The 22,195-nt window shown below is 38.5% G+C and overlaps 1 long non-coding RNA gene across 1 annotated transcript in view; it reads left to right on the top strand.

The window, feature by feature from the left end:
• Positions 1-2,028: 2,028 nt before the first annotated feature.
• The window catches only part of LOC149126137 (uncharacterized), a 28,636-nt gene continuing 8,469 nt past the window's right edge, over positions 2,029-22,195 (top strand). Inside the window, exon 1 of the long non-coding RNA XR_016234897.1 lies at positions 2,029-2,245. This is a non-coding gene — a long non-coding RNA (uncharacterized LOC149126137). The remainder of the gene's footprint in view (positions 2,246-22,195) is intronic.

The following is a 22,195-nucleotide window of genomic DNA, read 5'->3' as shown; positions in this document are numbered from 1 at the left end:
TTGACAGGTAGAGCTATAGACAGTGAGAGATAGAGAGACAGAGAGAAAGGTTTTCCTTCTATTGGTTCACTCCCCACATGGCTGCTACAGCTGGCGCTGTGCCCATCCGAAGCCAAGAACCAGGTGCTTCTTCCTGGTCTCCCATGTGGGTGCAGGGGCCCAAGCACTTGGGCCATCCTCCACTGCCCTCCCGAGCTACAGGATAACGGTGAGTAAAATAAAGTATTATAAAGCACAGTAAAGCGTGACACTGTGGAAGGTTAGGTGGGAAAGGCCTCTCTGAAGAGGTGACATTTTTAGAACCTCTACAGGACAACTAATGGTGCCAATTTTTAATTCTCTGATCTTCCTTTAGAGTTCTTAGGTCAATAATTGCTTGATATAAGCAAAAGTAAGTAAGTTCTCACATATGAATAATTAATTTATTTTCAAATTCCAATTTCACTTTCTTAGCTGCCCTAAAACTGGACCCCTGAGCAGATGCCACATATTTTTACATTTATTTTTGTTACAGAAGCTCCTGAACATTCCTGGTATCAAGTTTGTTATTTTTTAACATAATTAGTTATAGCTGCTAAAAAATGCAGATTTCATAATCTCAGTTGTTTGAGCCAATAGAAGTGTGTGTCTCATCTCACAGCTGAATGCAGCTGTGGCATCTCTTCTAATGGTGCCTCATGAACCTAAACATCTTCAGTCTTCTTATCTGTGCCATTGGGATATGTAGTCATCAAATCTCCACAGCTGAAGAAGAGAGTGACAAAGGAGACACACCAGTTCCCAGGTGCCTTAGAATAGGAATGAAACTGTTGGCAGTTACTTTAGCTTGACTTAATTCCATGGTTCCAACCTAATTATGTGGGGATTGGGACACGTGGAGAAGACTTGAGATACTTTTTATTTTAAAGACTAACAGTTATTTCTATCAGAAATGTGTTTTCAAAATAGTGCCTAAGGCTATGGTGATGGGTGGATGGACTCATAAGAATGTGAGAAAGTGTAAAATGAAACAATGGTTCTTAAGTTTTGGCCTGTGTAGTTGGGGAAATAGATGGTAAAGGATACAGACATAGCTACAAATCTGAGTTTAGTAGTGTGCAAAGGTATCTTACTTTATCTGTAGCCATAGCTGTTATTGCTTTGTAACATTATCTATAATTGATTTAGTGAGATGGTGATATGCTTTAGCTTATGTGTTTCTTTTTAGCTCATAAAGATTTAGTGCTTTTTCTAAATTTGATTTTCAGCTCCATCCCTAGCTTGTAGAGCATGAAAAATTTCATGTTCATTTATTCATTCTATATGCTGTTCAGTAACTTACATTGAATGTTGACTGTGCACTAGGCACAGGAGTTACAAAATAAATGAGATGTAATTCTTTATCTCAAGGAGTTCAAAAGTAAGCATAAATTTAAAAATAGTGATAAGTATAGGTTTATGAAATTTTTAACCCATGTGAAGACCTTTTTTCCCTAGCTGCCTGTGGTTTCTGTCTAGGACGCTTTGGAGCACTTTACTCCACCTGCATTTATTTTAGCGTCTGATTTAAGCTGTAAGCTGTGTGAATCTGGCTTTGATGGTGTTGACATTGTTACTTAGAAGCTTAGTGGCAAACATGAAGCAGATACTCAAAAACATTTTAGAAAATCATACTTTGGTTACTAACAGTATTATGTAAGAATGAATTTCCTTTTAGGTTATCATGTGGAGCCAAATAAAATAACTTGATGATGACGAAAATTCTTCAAGACACTTACAGTCCCTGGGGATCCTACCAGCAATGAAGAGGTCACAAGTCACTGAAATAATTAACTGTTAATTAAACAAACAGAAAAATAAGCACTGTTTTAGGTTCTTTGGATGAAGTATTGACCCAAATGAACAGAATTCCTATTTCAAGGTTCATTCATTTGAGATGAATATAGTAGGCAGAATAATGACCCCAGAGACTCCCACATCCTAATCTGTGGAACCTGTGAATATGTTACCTGAGGTAGCTAAAGGGATTTTGCATGTGTGATTAAGTGAATGGTTTCCATATGGGAGAGTACGCTGAATGATCAAGGTGTGTCTAATTCCTGGATCTTTATAAAAGGAAGAGGAAGGCAGGGGAGTTAGAATCAGAGCGGATGTGAATACCGAGGGTTTGTGGCTCTTCAGTGCTCCATTCATGCTCACCCTCTGGAGTCTTCATCAGAGCCAAGTAAATACTTGTGCCTTGCTTTTGTATCTCCAAAACCGTAAGGTAAATATGCTTGTTTTCTTTAAAAACTGCCAAGCTTCGGGTGTTTAACTGTACTAATAGAAAACTGGCTAACGAAGAGGCCCCAAGCCAAAAACTAGTATACATTTTCCAGAAGTTGGAGAGAGTAAGAAAACATTGTTTTCTAGATCTTCTAGAAGGAACAGAGGCCCTCTGACACTTCTATTTTATTTCAAGTATTTACTTGGAATGGGACAGAGGGAAAGGGAGGGAGAAGGGGTGGAGAGAGAGAGAGAGAGAGATTGTATCTGCTGGTTCACTTTATATGTCTGCAATCATCCAGGGCAGGTCCAGATTAAAGCCAGGAACTAGGAACTCCATCTAGGTCTCCCATGTAGGTGCTCAGGACCCAGATAACTAGAACTACCGTTTGCTGCCTCCCAGGGTGTGTATTAGTTGGAAACTGGTTCTGAAGTGAAGGTGGGACTCAAACTCAGGAACTCCTATATGAGGTGTGGGTGTCCAAACACAGCTTAACTGCTATACCACAAGACCTACCCCCTGAGAACTTCATTTTAGCATGTTAATATTCACTTCTGGACTTCTGACCTCCATATCTGTAAGATAATACATTTCTGTTGGCTTAAGATCCCACAGTTGTGGAAATGTGTTGTAACAGCATTAGAAAACTAGCACATGAAGCTAAATCATACCAAATAAGTACACTTAATGGCGTAAGATAAATGGTTTGGAGAAAATAAGATGGAAAAGCAGTTGAGAGGGAGACTAGGTCAGGCGATGACTCTGTGATTCTTTAAGAGCTGCAGCTGGTGAACGAATGACCTATGCAGGTAAACGGGTTGGAAGGTTTCCAGTCAGTGGAAGGAAAAGTCACTCTTTGAACTGGGCGCTTCGTATAGTGTGTTCAAAGAAGGGAAAGTGGTCTAAGGGAGGATATAGCTCAGCACAATGTGGGGGGAGGGGGATGTGGTTGAGAATAAAGACACTTCTAAAGCAGTACCTCCCTACTCTAGATGTTCTTCTGAAGAGCTAACATTAGCATTGCCTGCAAGCAGTGCTACTTGATTTGTTTGTGCTGGGGCTCAGGCTTGAGTCACTTTAAAATCTTACCAGGTGATTCTTAGATACATCCAGGATTGAGATCCGCTAGTGTCAGGCTTTGTAGACTTGCAGCAAAACAAAACAAAAAACTGGATTTGAATCTAATAAGATAAGCTGTGGAATGATCTTCAGTGAAGGAGTGATATACTTTGTGTTTTAATGTGAATGTCTATTGTTTAATTGGGAATAGACTTCATGGTATTTATTTTTAATTTTAGGGATGAGGGAGTTTTAGAGGTAAAGGGATAGAGGAATACTCCATTTGCTAGTTGACTCCCCCAAATGATCACAAGGATCCAGGTAGAAACTTAGGCCTGGAGCTAGGAACTTGTCTCGTGCATGGAGGGCAGGGAACCAACTACTTCAGGTATCACCAGTTCCTCCCAGAGTCATTATTAATTAGAAGCTGGAATCAAGTCCTCTGACAGGAGATGTGAGTATCTTAATTGAGCCAAAACAGTTTTGGGAAGAGAAATTCCTCAAGTGAAAGTTAAGTTCTGGGTCCCTGTGATCATTTTTTTCTGATTGACTACTGAAGGGAATGCGAGCCTAGTTGTTTATAACGAAACAGGCTCTGTGACTCTGATATTTGGCTTTCAGTTGCCTCTTTATTGCTTCGATGCTTTTTTTCTTTGCCTAGCATGTCAGTGGAGCTTCATTGAACAGTGTAGAATTCATTAGTAAATGTGTTTCATTATGTAGGTTTACTTATTGGAAGGACAGAGCAACCAAGTTAGAAGAGGGATGGGTGGTGGGGGGAAGGTAGAGAGGGAGAGAGAGCACAAGGAAGCTGCTGTTGGCTGTTCCACTCCCCCAAATGGCCACAACAGCCAGGTCTGGACCAACTAGAAGACCACTCTGGTCTCCAACATTGGTGGCAGGAGCCCAAGTACTGTGCCTTTCCAGATGTATTAGCAGGGAGCTAAATAGGAAGAGGAGTAGTGGGGCTTGAATAGCAGTGTGGTCAGGGATGATAGCTTAACTCACGGCGACGTAGTATCAGTTCTGTCTTTGAACATTTAACCTTGATCAGATATAAAAAGTAAGGAAATGAGAGCCAATATGACTGACCCTTTGGGAAAGGGAATGACAGGGGCCGGCGCTGTGGCGTAAAGGGTAAAGCTGCCGCCTGCAGTGTCCCCATCCCATATGGGTGCCGGTTCTAGTCCCAGCTCCTCCACTTGAGATCTAGCTATCTGCTATGGCCTTGGAGAGCAGTAGAAGATGGCCCAGGTCCTTGAGCCCCTGTATCTACATGGGAGACCTGGAAGAAGTGCCTGGCTCCTGGCTTCAGATCGACTCTGCTCTAGTCATTGCTACCAATTGGGGAGTGAACCAGTGTATGGAAGACCTGTCTGTCTGTGCCTCTCCTTCTCTATGTAACTCTGAATTTCAAATTTCAAAAAACTATGGGTACTTAATAAGTTTGTATGTGTATATATACGTGTGAGGAACATGGCATGATTCAAACTGAACTGTGGTACTATGTCACTGACGCTTTACAAAATGATACATAAGGAAGAAAACTTGGAGAACATAAACGGAAATGTAAAACTTGTATTCTTTTGTCCCTCTTCTTATATTCAACCTTTTCTTTAAGAATAATGTCTTTTTTTTTTTTAGCAAAAACAAAAAGTAACAGTGTTTTTTGCAATAGGTGTTGGTGAAAGTCTGTTTCCTTATGAGGGAGGGAGAGAGATCTTCCATCTGCTGAGTCATTCCCCAAATGGCCACAACAGCTGAGGTTGGGCCAAGTTGAAGCCAGGAGCCTGGAGCTCTGTTTGACTCTCCAGTGTGGATGTTGGATCTCGAGTACTTGGAGCTTCTTCCACTGCTTCCCTCAGTGCAGTAGCCAGGAGCTGGGTTGAAAGTAGAGTATGTGAGACCTGAACTAGCTTCCAGTTGTATGCAGCCGATTAACATGCTACACTACAGTGCCACAGGTCTCTAAACTTTTTCATAAACATAAAACAATTGAAAATTTCACTTAATTTATCACTTAATTGATTTGCATCTTTTGAATAAGAATCGTTGTTTTTGGGAACAAGTCATGTCCATAGATGGAAAACACGACATAACTTCAGCATTGCACTTGTTTGATGCACTGCCTTGTAAACAGACACATAAGGACCTCAGGGAAACATCACGGTGCACATGAATGATCTATGTACATAGTGAAATCTAAAGGAGATCAGCCCTTTACTCATTTTATCTCAAAATCCCCAAATCAACCATGCAATGAAATGAAGTGGTTCAGGGAAATGATGACCAGTGTCATCTCTGAAACCTTACTGGGGCAAGCATAACTACGTGAACTTCTTTGCTGTGCTTGACACCTCCTTGGTTTGTGCTTTGGGTGTGTGAAAATTAAGAGAAAATGCTCATTTCTATCAAATAACGTTTTTAAAATATTCCTCTAAAGTAAAAAGATTGAAATATTTTTAAGTTTCTTGAGGTTGAAGCACTGAGGAAAAATTACTGAGATAATCTTGCTCACCTACAGAGTAGTCTGTGGCAGCTGGTTTTTTCCAAGGGTAACTTAAAGGTGAAAGCAAATGCCATGCTTTCCTTACACTAGTTTTATGGTCCTGGGGAAATAAAATGGAATGCAAAGTATGTTAAAATACCAGTAAACAAATAATGATGTATGTAACCTTGGGCGTTCAAATGCTGAGTATTAGAGCTTTTCTGTCCCTTGGAGTAGTGGTCCGGTCTGGGTCATTGTATATCCCAGTTTATGTGGCACATGACACAACTTCAAGCAGTACTGTTTACCTTCCTGTCTTGTGAAGGTATGCAATACACCAGGAGAAAATACTAGCTACAGTAAGGTAGAAGGCAAATTATTTGGAGAGCTAGAAGAATTCAGTTCATTACTGACTTGGCTAGTGTTGAGTTGTGATGAAATTTTAAAGAATAAAAGGATAATCTGCATCACCTGGGTGATATGAATAATGTGCATTCTATTTTAATGCCTTTTTCTATCTTTAAGAATATCAACAAGTAGACACTTAAAATGTCAGCAGTGGGAATTCTGAAAATAACGGCTTTATTAAGTAGATGAATTGTATGTTATATAAACTAATGTACAGTTTAATAGGTTTTATCGTACATGCACAAAACTGTTAATGTAATCACATTTCTTGACCATTACATGACCACACAAATAGATCTCATTCCCATTAGAAATTCAGTCCCTATTTATCTGCAAATGTTGACCGGCCTAGGAAGCCACAAATCTACCTTGGATTTTTCTGAACATTAATGCAATAGATAGTCTACTTATTCATCAACAGTTTATGGAACTTGAATTCTCAACTTGAGGCCACCATGAATAATGCTGATATGAACATGTGTGGAAGCTTTTGTGTGACCATATGTCTTAATTTTCTTTATTTGGAAAGAGTGGAGGCAGGGAGAGAAAGAAAAACTTTATCTGCTGATTACCTCTACAATAGCCAGGGTTGGGTAACTCTAGAGCCAAGAGCCCAGAGACCTTCCTGTGTCTCCCATGTTGGTAGCAAGGAACCAGTCATTTGAGTCATCACCTGCTGCTTCCGAGGGTACGCATTAATCGCAAGCTAAGACATGAACCCTGGCAGTCTGATGTGGGGTACTGGTGTCTCTAGCAGCAGCTTGCTTGCTGTCGCATCATGCCAACCACTGAAAATGTGTTTATTTGAATATATGTCTCTAATGTAATTTCTGAGTAAATGGTAATAACCTGATGCTTAAACTTTTATGGCACTGCTAGACTATTTTCCAAAGTAGCTGTACCATTTTATAATTTCACCAGCAGTTTGTGATGGTTCTGTTTCTCCACATCTTTAAGAACATGTTATGTATCTTTTTTATTATAGCAATCCTAATACATATAAAGTAGCACCTCAGTATATTTTTTAATTGGCATTGCCCTGTGCTAGTTCACTATTGTATATTTTTAGGAGAAATTTCTGTTCACCAAAATAATCAACTGGTGATTCTCAACCAGAAACATAGGAGTTTGAGAATCTCATATACTTAAAATCTAGAAGTATTAGATTTTTCCATCCAGGCCTTAATATTCTATTTTATATGATGTATATGTAGGCAGCTTGCATTATCTCTCACCACCAGACCATAAGCTCCAAGTAGATGAGTATTATCTTGATCAGTTTTACTATTTGAGATTTTAGCACCTAATAATGTGCTTTTAATATAATATACTAAAGAAGTATTTGGATGAATGAACATGAGAACATTTACCCCAAAACACTGTCCCAGTCTTTATCGTGGTTGGCTATAAGATCTTACTATCTCCCCAGATCACATATATTCAAAATGTAACAGTAATCATAAACCTTACTTGTAGCATAATAAAAATAGTTACTATTGACTAAATATAAACCTCAGAGAAATACCAGTCTACCTGGGAGTGATGAATTTTTGAATCATAGCTTTCGGGTCTTTTTGAGTATTATTTCTGTGTCTAGTCCATATTCACCATGCGTCGGGCACGAAACATCTAGCTTAATGCCATTGATAGTAATCACAGGACCGTGTTTTTCCAATTAAGCAATATTCTGTATTTCCCTCCTGAGAGCTCTATGCAGTGCCTTCTACAAGTCCAATAGAATGGAGAGGTGAACACCAAGATGGCTGTAGGCAACATTCTCAGTGATCAGCCTCATTAAGTGAAATGTTTATTCTATCACAGGAAGAAATGATAATTCTAGGTGTTATGCACAGAATTGTATCATTACAAATGTTTATATGTTGACTTCCTAATCTGTCATACTCCAGAACCATAACAGTATAAGGAAATATAGCTTGTAAAGCAGTAATTAAGTTAATATTACATCATTAGGATATGCTCTACTTCAGTATGACTGGTATTCTTAGAAGAGATTAGGACACAGATGCATGCAGAAGTAAAATCACAAGAAAATAGAGTAGGACCCTCCACAAGCCCAGGAAGGGGGCTCCAGAAGATAACAACCCTGCCAATACCTTGACCTGAGACTTTGAGCTTTCAGGAATTAAGAGGAAAAAAAACTGAATTCTTACACAACTAAGCCACTTGATTTGCTTTCTGTGTGGCTGCCCTAGTAAACTAATGCACCAGTTAGGAGTTAGATGAAAGTATAGGAGGAGTCTTAAGATTGTAGCAGTACTGTTGGCTTTCTATTAGAGTCAGAGATAGGGGCAGCTGAGACAATGTGTATCTTCAAAAACCAGAATAATCTAGAAAAAAGGCATTTGACTTTTTATTCAACATTGCTTTAACATCTCATTGTGTTAAGAGCCAGGACTATTTTCTAGTTACAATGACCACTTTTAACTGAAAGAGCAAGATACATATTGAGAAAAGGAAATGTAACTTTGGTGCTAAACATAAGTAGTAGATTGCTAAATGGTTTTTTAATTTTGTTCATTTCCTATGTTCCTGTTGGGCATAATTATCACAGAATAACCTGGTGATGATTTTTAAACTGTGGGAAAACATGTAGCATGAAATTTGTGCTATTTAACTCTTTGTGACTGTAATTCTGTCACACTTATATTCATGTGCTTGTTGTGAAACCATTACCATCATCCACCTTTGGAGCTTTATTTATTGCTTTTTTAAAGATTTATTTTATTTGAAAGGCAGAGTTAACAGAGGCTGAAGCAGAGAGAGAGGTCTTCGATTTGCTGGTTCACTACCCATGTGGCTGCAGTGGCTAGAGGTGCACCAATCTGAAGCCAGGAGCTTCCTCCAGGTCTCCCACACGGGTGCAGGGGCCCAAGGACTTGAGCCATCTTCAGCTGCTTCCCCAGGCCATAGCAGAGAGCTGGATCAGAACTGGAGCAGCCCGGATGTGAACGCCCTTATGGGATGCTGGCACTGCATGCGGCTGCTTTACCCACTATGCCACAGCGCTGGCCCAAGGAACTTTATTTTTTATTATTTCCCAACTCTGGTGATAACTTTGAAAATAAGTTTTGCTTTTAACTTGTACCTGGATGAATAATTCTAAGAAGCATAGAAGGAAGTTCCTAGTGAAGTTCTTCAGGGTTTCTTCCTCCTTCTATAAAATTCCCACTTCTCATTCCTGTGTCCCTCATAAATAATGATATTTCATCAGTGTGGCTACACTGAAGATCAATCCTTGTTTTTTTTTAAATATATATTTGCATTTACAAATAGAAATGTTTTACATGTTTACATTTAGCATAAAGTAGATGTAATAGATTTTCATTCTTTGGTTCATGTATGCCCATGGTTTAAATAACATTGTTTCCAGTTTTCTATTTGATAATTTTTTTGGTGGGAACAAGTGGCTTGTCATTATATATTGTGTATTCTGTTACTCTAAAGACCACTTACTACTGTTAATAGATTTTTCTGTTCCCTTATTTTCTGAAGACATCCTACTCCCATTTTAATGCTTTATGTATTTTTTTTTCTGTGATAGCTTAGTTCTTTTAGTTCCAGATAATTACTGTGTTTTCTACAATGTCTTCGCTGTGCCACGCCCTTAGTTGCCACTTCAATTACATACTCCCAGCCACCGTATCATTACACATTTAGTTTAAGGTATGTACATTGCTTTACGCTTACAATTTCTTCTCGTATATCTATATATTTGTGCTTCACTTAACATTTTCCCTGAGAATTTTTCTCAGAAAATTTCCTTTAGTTTATTTAACCATGATCTCTCTATGTTGACTTACTCTTTCCTTCTTTATAACATTATTTGTGAGTAGAGCTGTTAGATTCATTTTGTAAGTCTCTAATTTTTTTATTTCCCATATTCTTGCTTTACATTACATCTTTCAGATAACTAATGTGGATTTTAACAATACCTATCTAATTTCTGATTTTTAGAGTTAGGTACTGTCAGTTTCAACTTAGGAGTTTCTTAACGTTCAGTGGTCTTAGGAAAGACGTTAGTTAGCATCGATAATCAGCAATTGTCTGCCTAGTAAGATAGTTTCACGATCTGAAGCCAATGTTAGATTTCATTGGTATTTCATACTTCTGTAGCATCTTTTGTAGATGTCATTTCATAGGAAGTTTTTAAGTCACTAATGCAGTTTTGACTGGAGATAGAGATTTTTGACAGGATTTATCTTATTTACTATTAAATACTAGATCATATCTTATGCCATTAATTACTGATGTTACTTTTTTTTTTAATTGGCCCCTATCAAGGCTTAGCAAGAAGCTTTGTGATTACTAAAAGATGATCCAGTTGTCATTTTAGAGTAGTGTTCTCTTTTTGAGAGATGGAGAACTCCGATCCACTGGTTGACTGCCCAAATGCCTACCATTGCCAGGAATTTGCCAGGTTGAAATTCAATCCACATTTCCAATATGGGTGGCAGGAAGCCAGTCATTTAAGCCATCACATACTGCCCTCCAGAGTCTGTATTAGCAGCAAAATGAATAAGGAAAGCCAGGACTCAACCCAAGGACTTGGTCCAATATGGTATGCTATTGTTTCAACCAACATCTTAACTGTTAGGCTGAATACCTACCCCTAGAAACCTTTTTCTTAACTTTGACTTTGAAAGCAGCAAACTAAGTTTTTGGTGTTGTTGTGTGGTTGCTTTGAGAGTGGCAACTCATGGAGTTCTGTGGTGGTTTTGCAATGTCTACAAATTGCTTAGTACTTTTTTCAAAATTTAACTCATGTTACTCTGGGCATAGGGTGTACTTCCTTAATACTTCCTATTCTAATGAAAAGAATATAGAAGTGACAATGAGTGTCTAGAAAAGAATTGGGCTTTCTCCTTGCTCCCATCTCACGTAAGTCACCCTAGGAAAAACTATTTCCTGTGCCATGAAGTCACTTAAGCAGTTATCTGGAGAGGTCTTATAGTCTCCATAGTGTTTGAAGACAGAGGCACTGTTAGATAATTTGTGTATTGTGTATGTGTGTATGTATATATGTATGGAGTTTTTTATCCTTAAGATTATGAATCCTGGTCTAGGAAAATTATTTTGATATGGCAAGGTTAAGATTGAATATTAGAAATACCACCTTCTAATAGAAATTTTGGAAAACTATTTAGTTCTCTAATTCTAAAACAAGCGGAAGTTACGGTAGCCTCAGGAAAAAATTGCAGAGGAAACTTCTGGATCTAGTGGCTGTGACTCGGACCTACGGGGAGAGCAAGGTCACCCAAGGAAGACACTATGACACCCCCAAATGAAAGACACCCCAATTCAAGATTATGAAGATGATGAGATAGAAGAAATGCAAGAAGCGGATCTCAAAAAATTGATAAGAACATTAAGAAGTTCTCAAAAACAAATTCTTGAACTACAGAAATCCTTAATGGACAAGATAGAAAATCTCTCTCATGGAAAAAACATTAAGGAGGAATCAAAATGAAATGAAACAACTAGTAGAACAGGAAACTGATGGTGATGAGAAATCATAATGAAATAAAGAATTCAATAGATCAAATGACAAACACATTAGAGCCTTAAAAACAGAATGGGTGAAGCAGAAGAGAATATCAGACTTAGAAGACAGAGAAAAGAAAGCAAACAGTCAAGCCAAAGAAAAGAGGGAATTAGAAATCTAAAAAATACTGTGGGGAATCTACAGGATACCATTAAAAAACCCAACATTCAGGTTCTAGGAGTTCCCGAAGGCATGGTGAGGCAGAAAGGATTAGAATGCCTTTTTAGTGAGATACTAGCAGAAAATTTCCCAGGTTTGGAGAAGGACAGAGACATCCTAGTACAGGAAGCACATAGAACCCCTAGTAAACATGACCAAAAGAGATCCTCAGCACAACACGTTGTAATTAAACTCACCACAGTGCAACAAAGAAAAGATCATAAAATGTGCAAGAGAAATGTCAGATTACTTTCAGAGCATCTCCAATTAGACTCACAGAAGATTTCTCATCAGAAACCCTACAAGCTAGAAGGCAATGGTGAGACATAGCCCAGGTACTAAGAGAAAAACTGCCAGCCCAGAATATTATATCCTGCAAAGCTCTCATTTGTGAATGAAGGTGAAATCAAGACTTTTCATAGCAAACAGAAATTGAAAGAATTTGTCGCCACTCGTCCAGCCCTGCAAAAGATGCTTAAAGATGTGTAGCCCACAGAAACACGGTCATCAGGCCGGCGCCGCGGCTCACTAGGCTAATCCTCCGCCTAGCGGCGCTGGCACACCAGATTCTAGTCCCGGTTGCCCCTCTTCCAGGCCAGCTCTGCTGTGGCCAGGGAGTGCAGTGGAGGATGGCCCAGGTGCGTGGGCCCTGCACCTCATGGGAGACCAGGAGAAGCACCTGGCTCCTGCCATCGAATCAGCGTGGTGCACCGGCCGCAGCGCGCTGGCCGCGGCGGCCATTGGAGGATGAACCAACGGCAAAGGAAGACCTTTCTCTCACTGTCCACTCTGCCTGTCAAAAAATAAAAAATAAAAAAACACGGTCATCAATATGAAAGAAGGTGAAGGAAGGAAACCTCACAGCAAAAGATCACAGGGAATTCAAAGCATATATTAGAAAATATCTTTGGCAAATGGCAGGGCAAAGTTACCACTTATCATTAGTCACATTGAACGTTAAAGGCCTGAACTGTCCAGTTAAAAGACACCGATTGGCTGATTGGCTTAAGGAACAAAACCCATCTATTTGCTGCTTACAAGAAACACATCTTTCCAACAAAGATGCATACAGACTGAAAGTGAAAGGCTGGAAAAAGATACCATGCCAACAGAAATGAAAAAAGAGCGGGCATAGCCATCTTAATATCGGACAACATAAACTTTACCACAAAAACTGTTAAGAGACAGAGGGGCACTATATAATGATTAAGGGATCAATTCAACAGGAAGATATAACAGTTATCAATGTATATGCACCTAACTACAGGGCACCGGTTTATCTAAAAGATTTGTTAAGGGACTTAAAGGGAGACTTAGACCCCAATACAATAGTACTGGGGGACTTCAATACTCCACTCTCAGAAATAGACAGATCATCCGGTCAGAAGATCAACAAGGATACAGTAGATTTAAACGACACTATAGCCCAAATGGATCTAACAGATATCTACAGAACTTTTCGTCCTACATATAAAGCATTTACATTCTTCTCAGCAGTACATGGAACCTTCTCTAGGATGGACCACATACTAGGCCATAAAGCAAGTCTCAGCAAATTCAAAAGAATTAATCATATGATAGTCTGAGAGCTAATTTCCAACTTCATTCCTTTATGCAGCAACTCAGGAATCCCTAGAGCATATGCAAACGCATGGAGATTGAATAACATGCTCCTGATGAACATAGCATAGAAATTAAAAGAAATCAAAAATTTGCTGGAAGTAAATGAGGATAACAGCACAACATACCAAAACTTATGGGATGCAGCAAAAGCAGTGTTAAGAGGAAAGTTTATATCAATAGGTGCCTACATCAAGAAATTGGAAAGGCACCAAATAGATGAGCTTTCAATTCACCTCAAGGATCTAGAAAACCTACAGCAAACCAGACCCAAATCTAGAAGGAGAAGAGAAATAATTAAAACCAGAAGAAATCAACAGGATTGAAACAAATAAAAACATTACAAAAAAATCAGCCAAACGAGGAGCTGGTTTTTTGAAAAAATTAACAAAGTTGACACCCCATTGGCCCAACTAACTAAAAAAAGAAAAGACCCAAATCAATAAAATTAGATGAAAAAGGAAATGTAAAAACAGACACCACAGAAATAGAATCATCAGAAATTACTACAAGGACTTGTATGCCAGCAAACAGGGAAATCTATTAGAAATGGATAGATTCCTGGACACATGCAACCTACCTAATTTGAACCAGGAAGACATCGAAAACCTAAAAGGACCCATAACTGAGACAGAAATTGAAACAGTAATGAAGGCCCTCCCAACAAAGAAAAGCCCAGGACCAGACGGATTCACTGCTGAATTCTACCAGACACTTAAAGAAGAACTGACTCCAATACTTCTCAAACTATTCAGAACAATCGAAATAGAGGGAATCCTCCCAAATTCTTCCTATGAAGCCAGCATCACCTTAATTCCTAAGCCAGAAAAAGATGCAGCATTGAAAGAGAATTACAGACCAATATCCCTGATGAACATAGATGCAAAAATCCTCAATAAAATTCTGGCCAATAGAATGCAACAACACATCAGAAAGATCATCGACCCAGACCAAGTGGGATTTCTCCCTGTATGCAGGGATGGTTCAATGTGTGCAAAACAATCAACATGATACACCACATTAACAGACTGCAGAAGAAAAACCATATGATTATCTCAATAGATGCAGAGAAAGCATTTGATAAAATACAACACCCGTTCATGATGAAAACTCTAAGCAAACTGGGTATGGAAGGAACATTCCTCAATACAATCAAAGCAATTTATGAAAAACCCACAGCCAATATCCTATTGAATGGGGAAAAGTTGGAAGCATTTCCACTGAGATCTGGTACCAGACAGGGATGCCCACTGTCACCACTGCTATTCAATATAGTTCTGGAAGTTCTAGCCAGAGCCATTAGGCAAGAAAAAGAAATTAAAGGGATACAAATTGGGAAGGAAGAAGTCAAGCTATCCCTCTTTGCAGACGATAGGATTCTTTATTTAGGGGATCCAAAGAACTCTACTAAGAGACTACTGGAACTCATAGAAGAGTTTGGCAAAGTAGCAGGATATAAAATCAATGCACAAAAATCAACAGCCTTTGTATACACAAGCAATGCCATGACTGAGAAAGAACTGCTAAGACCAATCCCATTCACAATAGCTACAAAAACAATCAAATACCTTGGAATAAACTTAACCAAGGACATTAAGGATCTCTACGATGAAAATTATGAAACCTTAAAGAAAGAAATAGAAGAGGATACCAAGAAATGGAAAAATCTTCCATGCTCATGGATTGGAAGAATCAATAGCATCAAAATGTCCCTTCTTCCAAAAGCAATTTATAGACTCAATGCGATACCAATCAAGATACTGAAGACCTTCTCAGATCTGGAAAAAATGATGCTGAAATTCATATGGAGGCACAGGAAACCTCAAATAGCTAAAGCAATCTTGTACAACAAAAACAAAGCTGTAGGCATCACAATACCAGATTTCAGGACATACTACAGGGCAGTTGTGATCAAAACAGCATGGTACTGGTACAGAAACAGATGGATAGACCAATGGAACAGAATTGAAACACCAGAAATCAATCCAAACATCTACAGCCAACTCTTATTTGCTCAAGGATCCAAAACCAATCCCTGGAGTAAGGACAGTCTATTCAATAAATGGTGCTGGGAAAATTGGATTTCCATGTGTAGAATCATGAAGCAAAACCCCTGCCTTTCACCTTACACAAAAATTCACTCAACATGGATTAAAGACTTAAATCTACATCCCAACACCATCAAGTTACTTGAGAGCATTGGAAAAACACTGCAAGATATAGGTACGGGCAAAGACTTCATGGAAAATACCCCAGAAGCACAGGCAGTCAAAGCCAAAATTAGCATTTGGGATTGCATTAAATTGAAGAGTTTCTGTACTCCAAAAGAAACAGTCAGGAAAGTGAAGAGGCAACCAACAGAATGGGAAAAGATATTTGCAAACTATGCAACAGAAAAGGGGTTGATAACCAGAATCTACAAAGAAATCAAGAAACTCCACAACATCATAACAACCCACTTAAGAGATGGGCCAAGGACCTCAATAGACATTTTTCAACAGAGGAAATCCAAAGGGCCAGCAGACACATGAAAAAATGTTCAAGATCACTAGCAATCGGGGAAATGCAAATCAAAACCACAATGAGGTTTCTCCTCACTGTGGTTAGAATGGCTCACATTCAGAAATCTACCAACAACAGATGCTGGAGAGGATGTGGGGGAAAAGGGAAACTAACCCACTGTTGGTGGGAATGCAAATTGGTTAAGCACTATGGAAGTCAGTCTGGAGATTCCTCAGAAACCTGAATATAACCCTAGCATTCAACCCAACCATCCCACTCCTTGGAATTTACCCAAAGGAAATGAAATTGTCAAACAAAAAAGTTGTCTGCACCTTAATGTTTATTGCAGCTCAATTCACAATAGCTAAGACCTGGAACCAACCCAAATGCCCATCAACAGTAGACTGGATAAAGAAATTATGGGACATGCACTCTATAGAATACTATACAGCAGTCAAAAACAATGAAATCCGGTCATTTGCAACTAGATGGAGGAATCTGGAAAACATTATGCTGAGTGAATGAAGCCAGTCCCAAAGGGACAAATAGCATATGTTCTCCCTGATTGGTGCTCAGTTGTCACCAAAGGGGAAACCTGTTGAAGCGAAATGGACACTATGAGAAACAGTGACTTGATGAGCTCTTGTCCTGACTGTTGATGTACAATGTAATACTTTATCCATTTTAGTATTTTCTTTTTGTTTTGTTCTAGTACTATTGGTTGAACTCTGTGATTAGCACACAATTATTCTTAGGTGTTTAACAGGGAACACTTTTCAGTTAAAATTTAAATATAAGAGTGGGAATAAGAGAGGGAGGAGATGTACAATTTGGGACATGCTCAAGCTGACTTGCCCCAAATGGTGGAGTTAGAATCGTGCCAGGGGATCCCATCAAGGTGGCATGTACCAATGCCATCTCACTAGTCTAGGTGATCAATTTCAGTTCACAATTGATCATACGATAGGTCCAAGAGTCAAAGGGATGACACAAGTCCTGTGTCTGCTAATACTTGCTGATAGAATCAAAAAGGGAGAGAACGATCCATCAAGGGAAGCGGGATACACAGTAGACTCATAGAATGGCAGATGTCCTGAATAGCACTCTGGCCTCAGAATCAGCCCTTAAGGCAGTTGGATATGGCTGAAGAGCCCATGAGAGTGTTTTAGGTATGGAAAGCCAAGACACCCTGGGGAAAAAAAAAAAAGACCTAAATGGAAGATATCTGAGAGTGAGATCACAGTGGAAAGAACCGGGCCATCAAAGAAGAAGGTACCTTTCTCTGAAGGGAGGAGAGAACTTCCACTTTGAATATGACACTGTCAGAATAAGATCGAATTTGGCGAACTCAAAAGGCTTCCATAGCCTTGGCCACTCATGACAAGAGCCTAGGGAGATTACTGATGCCATAAACAAGAGTGTCAGTTTGTTAAGTCAATAACAGGAGTCACTGTATACCCACTTCTCATGTGGGATCTGTCCTTAGTGTGTTGTCCAATGTGAAGTAATGCTATAACTACTTCTGAAACAGTATTTTACACTTTGTGTTTCTATGTGGGTGCAAACTGATGAAATCTTTGCTTAATATATACTGAATTGATCTTCTGTATATAAAGATACTTGAAAATGAATCTTGATGTGAATGGAATGGGAGAGGGAGGGGGAGATGGGAGGGATGTGAGTGGGAGGGAAGCCATTGTAATGCATTAACTGTACTTTGAAAATTTATATTTACTAAATAAAAAATTAAAAACTCTAAAACAAGGTTACCGTTTGTCTTTCAAAGGATTTTCATGATTATGTAATATGTTATAGTAATATATAAATATTTAAGAAATTCAGTGACTATATATAATGAAAGAATCATAAGTGATTTTTCTGTAACAAGAATTTTAAAAAACTAAGGATTGTTTATAATCTTTGTAGTGGTGAGGAACAAATTTTTTATAGTTGTTGAACTCTCAATGTAGGGTTAATATTACAAGTTAAATTAGATGAAAGTAGATCATTGTAAAAAATGTGAATAGGAGAGGAAAGAGGATTCAGACAGGTGGGAGGGAGTGTTGAGTGAGGAGTATCACTATGTTCCTGAATCTGTTTGTGTTAAATACATGAAATTAGTATAGCTTAAATAAAATTTTAAAAATTTAAAAAGACAAATGTAAATTACATGAAGTGGGGGGAAAATGTTCCACAAAACATCATCCTTTCCTTTTGAAGGTTGTATAATTCTCATATGACCCACTGTTTATTTTAGGAGCATGTTGTTCCGTCTTGTGTTTACTTATTTCCAGCATTTAACTGTTTTATTTCATTTTTTTTCCCATCATGGTCACAAAAGTTATATAGTATGATTTCAAAATTTAGTCAATTTAAGTGATTACTTATTATATATAATACTAACTTTTTATCCTGTCAGTGGCATGTAGAAGGCTAAGAGAATCTGAAGAACACGTTTTATTGTAGCTTACGTATTTTTGACTTAATGTGGATGTTTGAACTAAAGCCTATTTCATAAATAACACTTGAGCTGTAAGTCATACTGAGACAAAAATATGAACATGAGTAGGTCCTGCTTAGATAAGTTTCCTCGTATAAATTAGACATCCTGTATAAAAATCTAACATGAACCCTATTTCTCATTGTTTTAAATGAGAAAATAGACACTATATATACATATATAGTAATCTGCCCAATCAACTTCCTGAAACATGGTTGAACACAGTGAAAGACTTAGATGTGGGGCTGGTGCTGTGGCATAGTAGGTTAAACCTCCCCTGCTGCACTTGAATCCCATAAGGGGGCAGGTTTGAGTCTAGGCTGCCCCACTTGTGATCCAGATCCCTGCTAATGGCCTGGGAGAGCAGTGAAGAATGTCCCAAGTGCTTGACCCCTGTACTAACATGGGATGCCTAGAAGAAGCTTCTCACTCCTGGCTTCACATAGGCTCAACTCCAGCTGTTGTGATCTGAGGAGTGAACCCGCGAATGGAAGACTGCTCTGTCTCTCCCTCTTTCTATTTGCATCTCAAATACTAAAAAAGTTACATGCTAATGGAAACTGCTATGTTAGTATGTAATATGCTTAAAACATTATTTATTGCGGCCATTAAAATAATGTTTCTAACAAAAAGAATAGTAGGAAAACCCAAATTGAGAAATTTCTAGAAAACACAGTACAAGTAATATTAGCTGTATCCTTAGTTTCAGCACTACTGAAAATCGGTGTCTGTTAAAAAGAAAAACATTTCCAAATAATACATTTCCCAGGAAAGCCCTATAAGAAAAAAATTATTATAGGCAGCAAGGTCTGAAAGAGTTGGCTGCAAGCTGGTGTGTAGAGTGATTGAGTAGTGCTTAGGTTAAGATGTGAACTAATTTATCCAGATAAATTGGGAGATGCAGAATACTATGAATGAGTTTTGGGGAGATAAATTATTGTGGTGTACTCCAGTTAAATTTAGGGACAGATGAGGAGTTTTGATATTACAAAGGCAAAATTTTTCTCCTTCCTCAAGCAATTCAAAGAGTTATATTTACTTCATCATTCCCCCAGATTAACTCTTAGAACTCTAGTTTTTTATTCACTTCTAGGGAGATGAGATATTTTTCTTAGATGTAGGAAATACACTCTAGATTCCAGCATGAATCAAAGAACTCATTGATAGATACTTAAAATGAATGAAACAGTCTATACTAAATTGATCATTGAATGTATGTTGTGTTTCTCATCTACAATGAAAGATAAACCAAAGGAGCAATGTCTAAAATGGGCCAAAGAGGAAAGATATTATAGATGGAATACAGTATCATGGAGAACAGGTGAGAGGTGATGATAGCTTATCCTGGAATGGTAGCAATGAAGATTTTATGAGGTAATGGGAATCTTGGTATGTTATGAAGGGTTGTATTTTCTGATATAAGGGATTTTTGTTGTACATTAAAAGTCAAGGATAACTTGAAACTTGGCTTAAACGACTGACGAACTATAAGTGCAGAGGAGATAGGAGACCCTGGTTTGGGGAACAACTCAATTCTTGTGATCTGATTAGGTTGAGAGGTCAGTCAGACCTCAGTAGAGTAGGTGGTATAAAATGAGTCTGGGGGCCAGCACCGTGGTTCACTTGGTTAATCCTCTGCCTGCGGTGCCGGCATCCCATATGGGCACCAGGTTCTAGTCCCGGTTGCTCCTCTTCCAGTCCAGCTCTCTGCTGTGGCCTGGGAGGGCAGTGGAGGATGGCACAAGTGCTTGGGCCCCTACACCCGCATGGGAGACCAGGAGAAAGCTCCTGGCTTCTGGCTTTGGATCGGCACAGTGCTGGCCGTGGCAGCCATTTGGGGAGTGAATCAATGGAAGGAGGAGCTTTCTCTCTGTTTCTCTATCTTACTGTCTGTAACTCAACTTGTCAAATAAATAAGAAAGAAAATGAGTCTGGATTTTGTGTGATACCTAACTTGTATATGGAAATACAGAACTGTTTTCATTAATAACTTAGCAGAACAGACCAAAATGATTACGGTAAGATGAACGAGAGAAAGCAAGGTTAATTGATTAGGAGGTTAGAGACCAAGTAAAGCTTTAAATAGAAAGGAGTTATCAAATGCCACATCTTTTTTGAAAAAAAAAAAAAAAGTAAAATGAGGATTGATCATTCACCGCTGGATTTGATAAAAGTAGTGAAAAAGATTTTGTTAAGAATTTTTTAGAAGCATTGAATAATGAGAGCATGAACAGCCTTTTAGAGTTTTATTACATAGGAGAGCAGGGTTTGGAGGCAGTAAATGGAGCAGTAGGTGATAGGGAAGAAGAGTTGATCAGCTGTACAGTTATTAAGGTATTAAAGTATGTTTTGATGCTCATATCACTGAGATAGTAAAGAACGGCATATTGAGAAGAAAAAAAGTTGACATTATATATAAAATAAACACAGTACTCTGAAATGAATAGAAGGTAAACAAACTAGGAACCTTGATATTCAAAGAATGAAATAAATAGTGGTGAATTTCCTAGTGTTTTTTTTTTTTCTTCTAAACCTCAGACATGGAAGTAAAAAGGCCAGCAAGCTGGAAATACTGATGAAGGCCAAAACTACTAGGAGAAAAATAATTTCCCTCTAGTCAAAGGACCAGGAAGTAACTCTTTCTCTTGATCAAGACCTAGCAATGTGTGAACTTGTGGGAATAGCCATGTTATTTTGCCAAATAACACACACACACACACACACACATACACACAATACCTGTAGAAACAGTGGGCATTTGATACAGCAATTAAGATGTCTGTTAGCATCTGTATCCCATGTCAGGTGACATCTGGATCCCATATCAGCTGTGAGTTCAATATTCTGCTCTTGGGAGCCAGCAGAAGATGGCTGTAATAGTTCATCTTTGCCATTCATACGTGAAAACCTAATTGAATTGCTAATTCCTGGCTTCTCCTGGCACAGTCCTAGCCATCGAAGGCATTTGTGGAGTGAACCAGTGGTTGGTAAATTTCAGTCTCTGTTTATCTCTGTCTCTGTTTATCTCTCTGCCTTTCAAGTAAAATGATTAAAGGAAAAAAAAAAAAGCTGTAGTCCCACCCTGATTCTGACGATTAAAGGCCAAGAAACGAGCTTAGATTGTAGATGCTATGATTGATTAAAACCCCATTACAAAGCAATATCCCTCTAAACAAGATGCAAAATCATTAAAATATTAGCAAATCAAATTGATCAGTATAGAAAAATAATATTCCATTACAAAGTTGTCTTTATTCCAGTGATGCAAACTGGCTTTAATATTTAAAAATCTAAGCATGTAATATTATTATATTAATCAGCTGCAGAGGAAAAAAATCAAATGTTAGCAATCCTTGAAAATTCAATATTAATTCATAATGAAATATTTTAGCCAGGAACAGAGGCGACCTTCGTAAGTTTGAAAAACCCATTCGTACTTTTGAGAGCTCAGACATGCTTAGAAGAGATTCTACATAGCATAAATTTGGAAACCCTTAGCAGCACTGAAGACTTTTAAGAAGTCTTCAAAGATTCATGGAAGTACATGTGAAACTGCATGGATTTTGGTCGGTTCCACGGCTCACTTGGCTAGTCTTCCGCCTGCAGTGCCAGCACCCCGGGTTCTAGTCCCAGTTGGGGTGCCAGTTCTGT

This window comes from Oryctolagus cuniculus, chromosome 6, assembly GCF_051225735.1.
Source record: "Oryctolagus cuniculus isolate XC-2025 breed Fujian yellow rabbit chromosome 6, ASM5122573v1, whole genome shotgun sequence".
In the NCBI taxonomy this organism is placed as follows: Eukaryota; Metazoa; Chordata; class Mammalia; order Lagomorpha; family Leporidae; genus Oryctolagus; species Oryctolagus cuniculus.
Note: the sequence above shows the minus strand (reverse complement) of the source record. Positions and strands in the feature narration are given on the sequence as shown.